The sequence below is a fragment of the Hibiscus syriacus genome, unplaced genomic scaffold (genome assembly GCF_006381635.1).
Source record: "Hibiscus syriacus cultivar Baekdansim isolate YM2019G1 unplaced genomic scaffold, ASM638163v2 tig00111069_pilon, whole genome shotgun sequence".
In the NCBI taxonomy this organism is placed as follows: Eukaryota; Viridiplantae; Streptophyta; class Magnoliopsida; order Malvales; family Malvaceae; genus Hibiscus; species Hibiscus syriacus.
In genome coordinates this window covers 684,505-696,703 of record NW_024062970.1, presented here as the reverse complement: position 1 = coordinate 696,703, position 12,199 = coordinate 684,505, and the positions used below count along the sequence as shown (strand labels likewise).

The window sequence follows — 12,199 nt, the reverse complement described above, 5'->3', positions numbered from 1 at the left end:
GTGGAGCAGTTTGGTCGAAATATGGAGAGGGGCCAGCGGTCAAAGACTATGTATTTGTGTCGCAATAGAGATACCTAAAACGAATCATGGTTATTGATCAAGGCGAAACAAATCTTCCAAAGGAAAGCCATGACATGTGATCTCATATTTTTCAATCCGAGGCCACCATAAGAACGAGGTTGTGTAATAGTTTTCCAACTGACAAGAGACACATCGACAGACCCCATAGGAATTTACGAATTACCTGCTAGATTTCATTACAAATTCGGACGGGAAACATGCTATCCTGCATGAAATACGTAGGTATAGCTGCAAACACAGACTTCGCAAGAGTTAATCTACCTGCAAAGGAAAGGGTAGAAGCTGCCCAATTATTCAATTTATTTTTTATCTTGGTGATAACGTAGGGAAAAGAATCTCGTGTAACCCGTTTGTGAATGACCAGGACACCAAGACAAGCCACAAAGTTTGAGACTTGGTTAAAGCCGACAATGGTGCAAGCCGAAGAAAATGTCTCCGTGTCCGTGTTGGGGAAGAAGAATATGTCCAATTTCCGATTGTTAACCTTGTTTCCAGAAAAACGGCCAAAAAATCAAGGATCTTACGGATGAGTCGAGCGTGATCCTCGGTAGCTAGATTGCTAGGTTCGTCTCTAGCAGAAAATCCTTGTAACAATACCTGAGAGGTTTGAGACCACCATCACCACTTTAAAGAACACGAAAGATATGTCAAAGATTACTTTGGCGGAACTCTTAAGTACTTTGGTGTGTAATGAGGGAAGTAGGGGTCATTGAAGGTGCTCTACCCAGTTAAGCATCAAGATGATGAAAAGGACTGGAGGCCGAAGAACAAAAAATTTGACACTGCGAGTGGAGAAAACTCTGCATTTGAGAACAAAAACAAAACTTAGAATAGAAGATAATAAGGACTATCCTCCATGTCAACACTGCGGAAAGAAAGGTCACCCACCTTTCAAATGTTGGAGAAGACCAGATGCAAAGTGTAGCAAGTGTAACCATATGGGACATGAAGTTGTTATTTGCAAGTATAAAAATCAGCAACAAGATGAAGCACAGGTAACAGATCAAGAAGAAGATGATCAACTTTTTGTTGCAACTTGTTTCACTAGTCACGAAAAGAGTGAAAGTTGGCTCATTGACATTGTTTACACTAATCATATGACTCATGACAAATAAATATGGTGAAATCGGGTTCCTCTGTCTGATGCCTCTTGTTGGAGAGGAAGGCATGCAAAGTTGACCGTTCCATTGAATTTGGATGGATGATGTGCGAGGAGGGAACTTTGCTTCTTGAAGAGTGTCGACTATAAAGTTCCAGTCAAGTCGATCAAACGCTTTCTGAAAATCGATTCTGATGTACATCTAACCTGTCCGACAGGGGCGGATGTATATGGCTCCCCTATTGTTAAAAGTTTCAAAGTTTGGCAACCAACTTTGGAAAATGTTTTTTCAAAGTTTGGTAAATGTTTCTTTGAAAAATGTTTTTCAAAGTTTGGTAAAATTTTGGTAGATGTTTGTTGAAAATAGGAATGGGTAAATTCACTTTAGTCATTGCACTTTAGGGTATTTTCAAAGATTAGTCCCTAAGTTTCTACTATAAATACCCTTACCCATTTAGCTTCAAAATCATCCCAAAACATTTCTTTCTTCCTATACTAGAGAGCTTTCTTGTGAGTAGTGAGTGTTTTGTAAACACCTGTAAATTTTCTCTCTTAGTAAAAGATCTGCAGCAGCCCGGAGACGTAAGCATAATTGGCTGAACTCCGTTATCAATTTTCGGGTATTATTTTTCCGCTTTTATTTTGCATTCTCACTAATCTGGTTATAGGGAAATTACTTGTACTCGGTTTATTTTCCTAACACCTATAGGCAAAAGTTTCATATCAGGTAGAAAATCAAAAGCTTAATTACATAATTTTTCTCGATTTGGTTAACTAGGTTTAGAAACCCTTATGTTAGTTTTGAAACCTAAACACATACTAGAGTTTATAGGTTTCGAAAACCTACTAATAATCTTGAAACCCTAAATGCATACCAGAATATCCATGTTCAAAATTGAAGCTCGAGTTTCAAAACCCTAAGTCCCGAACAATTATCCAAATGAACCCTAACCTTCTAATGTACCAAACATACATTTTTATCCTAACAAACAAGTCACGAATTAAACGATTTTAGTGATTAAGAGATGGTTATTATCTTTAGAGGTCTCAGGTTCAAGCACCGTAGAAAGTGTTTTAGCGTCCATTGTCAAAAAGTTGAGTATTTCGAATAGACCCTACTCTTTATAATCATCCCGGATTATTCATGACATCCACATGTAATTAATTAATAGGGTGTCCTCCATTGTATCTCCTATCCAACTACTTTCATAACAATGTCTTAAATTGTAACAACCAGACAAAGTACAACCCCACAAAATTCAATCCAACTTCAATCCACCGTCTCCTCTAACTTGGCTCTTTGATCTTGACCTACTCATCATGATAACTCAAATGTATTTGAAAAAAAAATCATTTCGTTCTACTTGTATTTAAAATATGAGTTAACCACATGATTGATCATTTATGTTTGTATTTTGTTCACTTTTCTTCAGTGATTTCAAAAAAACATAGTATATGGTCACTTTCGTTTTTATTTAATTAAGATATGGTCACTTTTGTTTTTATTCAATTAAGATGTGATCATCACGCGTTAATTGTCATTAACAGTTAACATATTAGGTGACGTGATGTTTTGTTATAATTACACTTTTGGTCTATATTATTTATATATTCTTTCAATTTAGTCATATTTTTAATAAATTAAAATAAATTTGATCTTCCAATTAAATGATGTCACATATCACTGGTACCACGTGTCATGCGATATGTCTCCATTCAGTACAACGTGGGAGTTATGTTTTTTGCTTAAATTTCTACGTGCGTCAGTACAACGTCCAACCATTGAATTAAGTCAAAAAAATTATAATAATTTGATAAAATATCATATTTAAATTAAATTATTTTTAGTAAAATTTTATGGGAACTTGTACATGACTCAAGAGTAGTCAAACCTAGATCTTTTGGGGAGTGTGCGTAGCACCCAACCGGCAACCAAAAAAAAACAAGAAAGTTGTGATAATTTTAAAAATCCAAAATATATTTAAAATAAATAAAAAATTAAAATGATAAAATATTGAAAGTTGTAATATATATATATATATATATATAATATTTAAATTATTCAACTTTTGTAAAAGTTATAAAAACTAAGGTAAAGTATGTATATAGTCATCTGATTATAAGATATTACTTTATTCAGTCTTACGAGTATTAAAAGTTATAAAATGATTCTCTAACTATATGATGTTACTTTGTTGAGTCATTCGATTATTAAAAGTTACATAATGATCACATAATAATTTATTATATTTCAAACACATCATTTTCTGTTAAAAATTGATGGTTGTTTGAGTTAGACATTAACATGTTGACTGAGATATGATAGTCATTTAAGGATTTTGAGATCATGCTTTATCATACCTCAATCAACAAATTAACATCCAACTCATATTGCTATCAAATTTTTAACAAAAAATGATTAGTTTAGAACATAATAAATAATCATTTTGTAATTTATAATAATCGAGGAACTCAACAAAGCAATGATCTATAGTCGAGGGATCATTTTGTAATTTTTAATAGTCTCAATACAACAACATCCTATACTTAGGGGATCATTTGTGTAATTTATCCTAAAAACTATAGAAATTAGAAAATATAAGAATTTATAAAAATTATTAAAATCCGTTGTTTTGTTCATTAGTTGATTTAGTTCAATAAAAAAAATTCAAGAGCCAAAAGATACTGATAAAATTAATAGCTAAAACATTTTTTACTACTACCCTTGGTGGTAGGAAATTATTATGACAATTAGATTTCAAATTTAACTAGAAACTTCAAGTCAAATTTGATGGCATAAAATAAAAGATAAAGATTCAAAAGAGAGAAAATTGTTTGGATTGGTGTAAAAATTAAATGAAGGTGACATTTCATGAATACTTTGTGTTCGATCGATCAACCGAAAATCGTCAAGAGGGGGTGAATTGGTCTTTAACAATCTTTGGCGTGGAAGTAATACAATATAGAAAATTTGGCACAATGATTTATAGTGGTTTAAATTCTCAACCAAGTCTACATCCACTATCTTAGCTCCACACTAAGGATTTTCTAACAAATTCAATAATTTGTTCTTACCTTTCAAGGATAAGGTATAACATTTACAACTCTTTAGTTTTTCTAAGGCTAAACAAGGTTTGATTTGGGTAAACAAGAATACCTAACTATGTAGGTGTTTACAAATATTTAAGGTCACAAGGAATGAATACAAAGATAATCAATAAGGATCCATACATTGTATACAAGTCCATACACTGTATACAAGAGAAAATGGAAAAATAAGAATAAAGACTTTTTTCTCTTGATATTTAAGCTTTGGATAGGTGTAGTAACATTTTTCAAGTGTCCTTCGAGTGTTTTTTTATTGTGTGGAATGAGTTGTTAGTTGTTTATGGTAATTGGAGATGAGTTATAGCCGTTGGAAGCTTTAAAAACTGCAATAAAGGTCACCTGCAGTTTCGAAACTATTTTGAATGTTAGGAAACTTCTAAAAACGTTTTTGAAAGAAACTCTTACTTAAAAATATGACTGTTGAAAAAAAATCGAGCCGCTAAAATAGGGCAAAGTTTCGAAACTTTTGATAAAGTTTTAAATATTTCACATATATAAAACAATTTAGAAAACATATTTTTCAATATATTTTGGACTTTGAATTATTTTTAAAATATTTGATTAAGTCCAACATCAATTTTACAAATATTTGTTATATCAAAATATAAGTTTAATAATCTCCCCTTTTTTTGATATAACAAAACTTCTTTGAAAAATTATTTTTGACAAAAACTCCCCTTTAAAAAAGAGAATTTATTGAAAAATATTTACGTTTCTCCTTTTTTTTCTTTGAGAAATTTAATTTTTCACTTGTTTCTCCCCCTTTGTGTTATATAAAAAATTCAATAATAGAGAATAAGCTAAATAAAAAATTAAAGAGATCAAACATATAAATCATTTAAAAACAAAGCTCCCCCTTAAGAGGAATATTGAATTTCAATAAGATAAGACAAAAACACATCAGTAGCATATGAAATTCAATAAATCCAAGACTATTATACTTTATGAAATATGAAGAAATAATACAATGAAATGCACATGCATAAAGCACGACATAATATCATACATTTAATATAGATATCAACTGTTAGATATATTACAGGAAATAAAAAACATATGCATAAACATTTAATCTGATTTACAATTGCATATCAAGAATGTAAAAATTAGGCACAAATACGAAAATTGACAAAAAAAAGGCATATGGAAAAAAATTAAGATTTCATATATATGCACCTTTTAAAAATGATACCAATTGAAAAAGATTTTAGAATATTATCAAACTTGGCATCATAGGTTTAAAGTGATTCAAATTGTTAAAAAAAAATCAATAGATCGAGGATGTCACTTGTTTTTAAAAAATAAATTTCAATAAAAGCACAAATTAAGGTTAAAGTATTTTAAAAGAATCATTTAAAACATAAAAATACAATTTGACCCCAAAAAATTATGATGAACTAAAAATTGATAAAATAACTTTGAAACATGTCCACATTTTCAACATACATGAGATAACAGACAACATGTAATCATTCATACTTAATACTCTTACATGCATAAAATAAAATACGCAATCAATATACAAAATCAAATACATTAAGTTTAGAGGTTACTCATTCCTCGTATTGTGTGGCCAGAGCATTTGAATTTCTTCACTTTTATGATCATTCTCTCACACACCTACAAGTGACATTTATTTGGATTTTAGTATCCAAATTGCTTTGGATCCTTGAATATTAGAGAAAGTGTCTCTAGTTCATTTAGTAACTCATACTTGTCTAATTTTGAAATGTTTTATAAGTTTTAAAGTACAAGTATGTTCTATGTGGCCATGATAATGGCAATGTGAGCATTTTGCCATTATTAAGCTAGATGAATTATTTAAATTGATTTCTTTTTCTTTTGTTAAGCATTCAAGCTTAACTTTAAAATCAAAATTTTCCTTTTCAAACTTTTCAATTTTTACTTTTAAAAGCTCTAAATAATTCTTCAAAATTTTATTTTAATTTTTAAAATCCAATTTTACTTTCAAAAGAATTTTTTTCGACTTTAAATTTTGAAATCAATTTATTGTATTTGGAATTCTTGATCTCAAATTCCAAACAATATTAATCATATGCATCTTGTAACTCATTAAAAGACTATGATTTAAATTCATTAGAGTTAGAAGATACCTAGGGCTCTTCAAGAGCCATTAATCACATTATCTTTGGATTTGAGAGGAGGTTTGAACTTGATGATTTCTCTTCTTTCTTGTCACCATAAAGTTCTTCAAGTTTGTACCAAAACTCCTTGGAATTTGAACATGAAGAAACACTTTCGTATACATCGATACCAAATGCACAAAATAAAATGTGCATGGCCATGGCATTTTGTTGAATTTTTTCTATTCTTGGGCACTCCACTCCTTCATCTTCTTCGTTGGAGAAGAATAACCATTATTAATCATCTCCCATGCTCCAAGATCAATGGTTGAGTGAACAACTTCATTAAGTTATTTCAATGACCATAGTTAGCTCCATTGAAGTACGGAGGCTTGTCGATCGGTTGAGAGTCCTCCATGTAGAATGAGCTAGAAGTGAAAGTCATCTTCTCGGTTGAATAGAAAATTGATAAATCACTTATAGGATTTTCACAAGGTTGTCGATTGTGACCTGCTCTAATACCAATTGTTAAGCTTGATCGATCAATCGAAAACCGCCAAGAGGGGTGAATTAGTCTTTGAAAATCTTTGGTGTGGAAGCAATAAAAGATAGAAATTTTAGCACAATAATTTATATTGGATTGACTTCTCAACCAAGTCTACATCCACTACTTTAGCTCCACACTAATTCACTTATTTGTTCTTACCTTTCAAGGATATGGTGTAACCTTTACAAATCTTTAGTTTTTCTAAGGCTAAACTAGAACCACTCCCCTTTTACAATGTTTGATTTGGGTAAACAAGAATACCTCACTAGGTAGGTGTTTACGAATATTTAAGCTCACAAAGAATGAACACAAAGATATTCAATAAGGCTCAATACACTATATACAAGAGAAAATGGGAAATTAAGAATGAAAGACTCTTTCTCTTGATTTTAAGCTCAAATAGGTATAGTAACCTTTTTCAAGTATCCTTGGAGTGTTTTTATTGTTTGGAATGAGTTGCTAGTCGTTTATGACGTTGGGGATGAGTTATAGTTGTTGAAACTTTGATGAAAGTTTCGAAACTCTTACTTAAAATTATGACTGTTGGAAAAAATCGAGATGCTAAAACAGTTTCAGAGGCAAAGTTTCGAAACTTTTGATAAATTTTCGAAACTATGAGCAGTGTCCATGTATGAACAGTGTCATAAACAGTGCTAAATAGTAATTGAATAGTGTTTTTCATACTTTAAAAGCTTTAAACATATTTTAGACATGTTTTAATTAATTCAAAAACATTTCACATATATAAAACAATTTAGAAAACATGTTTTTCAAGATATTTTGGATTTTGAATTATTTTCGAAATATTTGATTAAGTCTAAAATTAATTTTACAAATATTTGTTGTATCAAAATATAAATTCAACACTTTGAACTAGACACCTTATTAATTATTACAATGGTTTAATAACTTAGAAATTTATGATATTTTATTAATTAGGGTGATTATAAGTGGTAGTATCTTTTTTAAGGACTTAATCATTTGATAATGAATGCTTAAATCTAACAGTCACTACTACTTGAATCCGAAATCTCTAACCACAGAAGCAACTTAATTAGTACATAACAAATGAATTTTATAAATTCGGCTCATAACACGGGAAAAATCACATTCACGTATTAACATAATCAATTTAATTGTGGGAGTAAAATAAACTTGAAAAAAAATCACTCATAAACTTTCTTTTTGTCTAACAACCGGTATAGATCGGCAAAAATTAAACCATATCATAAAAATTTATTGTAAAGATAATTCTTCTGTATCAAATTTATTTTATTCACATTAACTTTTATACTTAAGGATGGACGGAGGGGTAAGGACATTTACTTCCTTTGAAAATTTAAAATTATTATATATTTTAAAATATATATATTTTATTTATTACTTTTTCTATCTATAAAAAATGTTCTTTATTGATTTTTAAAAAGTAAATTTTTTAAAATTTTGATATTGATTATTTTAAATAATTAAATTTAATATTTAAAAATTATTTGATTGAAAGTTTTTAAAATATTTTTTATTAATAATAAATTTTAAATAATATTTATATAAAGTTTAAAAAAATGACCAAAAATCAATAATAAACATATTTTATAGGATAGAGGGAGTAAAATTTGTTTTTTTTATATCTAAAATTTTATAATTTGGTCCTTTCGTACATTTTAAAAGTTGACATGTCCGTACCTGAGTTAATGTCTAATTGATTAATAGGATATCCTCTAACTATCTCCTTTCCAACTACATTCATGCGTGTCATACACTACAGCTATTAGACAAAGAACAAGCGCTTCATACTAGTACCATGACGTATCCTGTACGGAATGGTTGCATGTAGATATAGTGCAGCTTGAAGCACACTATATAGTGCAGCAAAAGCCTCATACTAGTAATAAGAACCATTTGCAGATAGCAAAGCATGGCTTCTAAACCAGGAATCCTCACTGATTGGCCATGGAAGCCTCTTGGAAGCTTTAAGGTAGTAAGATGGTCTCCTTCCTTGAGTTCTTTATGTATTTATTTTCACACGTATCGATCGGATCCGATCCAATGATGTGTCTTGATCCACTTATATGTTGTTTTGTCGGATGGATATTTGCAGTACATGTTGTTGTCGCCGTGGATTGCAGGGAGCATGTACTCGATTGTAGTTAAAGAGTGGGACGCTTTCAACCTTATGATACTCCCACTCATGCTATCGAGAGCATTGCACAATCAGCTATGGATTAGCCTTTCTCGTTATCGAACTGCTGTAGGCACCAACAGGATCGTGGACAAGGCTATCGAGTTCGAGCAGGTTGACAGGGAAAGTAACTGGTAATGTACACAACTTACTATCAGTGTGGCATATACTACATCGCACCACTGAAAGGTCTACGACATAAATAACACAGCGTTTCAAGTTCAGTGATATTTGATGTAGTTTATCCTTTAACTTTTTAGTGGGTATTAGTTATTAATTATGAATATTGTTGCAGGGATGATCAAATATTGTTCAATGCAATCCTGTTTTACTTGGGCAACAAGTACATTCCAGGAGCTTCACACTTACCCATATGGAGAATGGATGGTGTGGTTATAACCATATTGGTCCATGCCGGCGTTGTTGAGTTCCTTTACTACTGGCTCCATAGAGCATTGCACCATCATTATCTTTACTCTCGCTACCATTTTCATCACCATTCATCCATTGCCACTGAGCCTATTACTTGTAGCCACCTCTCCTTTAAATTGCTGCTAAAACTTTATTATTAGCTTAACATGTAACTGAGGCATTATTTCGCTTGTTGCAGCTGTGATTCATCCATTTGCAGAGCTCATGGCATAGTATGCCCTGTTCGTGATACCACTTCTGATAACGATGCTAACTGGAACCGCATCCATCATCGCCATTGCTGGCTACACCACTTACATCGACTTCATGAACAGCATGGGTCATTGCAACTTCGAACTCTTTCCCAACTGGATCTTCTCCTTCTTCCCTCCTCTCAAGTACCTGATGTACACTCCATCGTAAGTCCCTCTCTCGAACTCGTTCCCAACTTGATTTTCTCCATCATAAGTCCTCTCTCTCTCTCTCCCTCTCCCTCCCTCCCTCTCTCTCTCTCTCTCCCCCTCTCTCACTCTCTCTCTCTTAATAGATAATCAAATTCCTTGTATGAATGCTTGTGCAGGTTCCACTCGTTACATCTCTCTCTCTCTCTCTCTCTCTTTCTTCATAGATAATCAATTTCCTTATATGAAAGTAATGTTAATTTTTGGTTGAATACGTGTGCAGGTTCCACTCGTTACATCACACACAGTTCAGGACCAACTACTCATTGTTTATGCCAATCTATGATTACATGTATGGCACCATGGACAAAACTTCGGATTCTTTGTATGAACTTTCACTCAAAAGAAAAGAGGAATCCCCCAACGTTGTCCATCTGACGCACCTAATCACACCTGAGTCAATCTATCATCTCCGACTCGGATTTGCCTCCTTCGCCTCTAGACCATACTCACCGGTTTGGTACTTGTGGTTGCTCTGGCCTGTTACATTGTGGTCCATGATGCTTACTTGGATTTATGGTCGCACTTTTGTTGTTGAAAGGAATCGTTTTGATAAACTCAAATTACAGACATGGTGCATACCCAAGTACACGCTACAGGTTAGAAACCTGTACTACTGCTACTACAAGTTGGTGCAACCAAAAATACAAAAAAAAAATGTCTTTACAGTTAACAATGATGTAATTAACTTTCAGTACCACTTGAAACGGAAAACGGAATCCATCAAAAACTTGATTGAGGAAGCTGTACTAGAGGCTGATGAAAAAGGTGCTAGTGTGTTGAGCCTTGGCCTCATGAATCAGGCAAGTTTTCTCCCCTTCCTTCCCATAATCTGTCACTATATGCTTCTGTGATAATCAGTCACTATATGCAGAGTGAAGAGCTGAACATGCATGGTGAGGTGTACGTAAAGAAGCACCCCAAGCTTAAAGTGAAGTTAGTGGATGGGAGTAGCTTGGCAGTGGCAGTTCTTCTGAATACCATACCAAAGGGAACAACCCAACTTCTTATTAGAGGCCAGCTAAACAAGGTCGCTGTTGCTGTCGCCGTTGCACTGTCCGAGAAGGGCATTCAGGTATCACAGAAAGGCAATACCTCCCTAGTCAAATTCTCAACTATGTTTAATACCATGAATTTTAATTTTGTTTCACTTTAGGTTGCTGTATCGCGTGAGGATGAATATGAGAAGCTTGATAAGTCATTTGGCTCGAAGTCTGAGGGCAAATTGGTTATGTCAAAGAGTTATAGCTCTTACAAGGTAACTGAAGTACTCTCAATTATCAATTCAAGGCTCAAGCCTGGATAGTGTGCTGATGGATTGTTGATATGTTGCAGATATGGTTAGTGGGAGATGAAATGACCGAAGAAGATCAACAAAAGGCGGCCAAAGGAACAGTATTTATACCCTTTTCGCAATTTCCACCCAAAAGGGTGCGCAAAGACTGCTTGTATCACAGCACACCAGCAATGCAGAGTCCCAGGGCACTTGAGAACGTGGATTCATGTGAGAATTGGCTGCCGAGGAGAGTGATGAGCGTATCACGCATAGCCGGGATCGTGCATGGTCTGGAAGGGTGGGAGGAGCATGAATGTGGTTCCACCATGTCAAACATTGATAAAGTTTGGGAAGCATGTCTCAAGCATGGATTTCAGCCTCTGAGGATCCCAGCTCTATCAAAATCCTAGATGATCATTTAACAATTATATAATCTCTGTGTTCTATTTATAAGCATTTACTTATACAACATTATCTTTATCTTGGATACATCCTGTGTGACTCTCTATTGAGTTATAGGAGGATCTCAGAGTTAAAATATATGATAGAAATGTATGTTCTGTTTTAATTTTAAGGTGCATGTGGATTGTATAATTGCTTTATGGGTTAATTATGTTACTTTTGTTGGCCTACCAACATCGTTACTCGCATACTAATAATATTCGGATATAGTTTGAATCCTACTAATTCGTGCGTGTAAATGTCATGTACTTGTCAATACAATCAATATGACAAGGACCATCAAGTGTCCTGTAATTGTTGCATGTAGCTACAGTGCAGCTTGGAATACACCATGTGGTTGCAGCTAAGCCTCGTACTAGTAATAAGAACCATTTGCAGAAAGCATAGCATGGCTTCTAAACCAGGAATCCTCACGGATTGGCCATGGAAGCCTCTTGGAAGCTTTAAGTTAGTAAGATGGTCTCCTTCCTTGAGTTCTTTATGTATTCATT

At 33.1% G+C, this 12,199-nt stretch overlaps 1 pseudogene; it reads left to right on the top strand.

Moving 5' to 3' along the window:
• The first annotated feature begins 8,828 nt into the window (after positions 1 to 8,828).
• LOC120151778 lies at positions 8,829 to 11,814 on the top strand (annotated as a pseudogene).
• Positions 11,815 to 12,199: the final 385 nt, after the last annotated feature.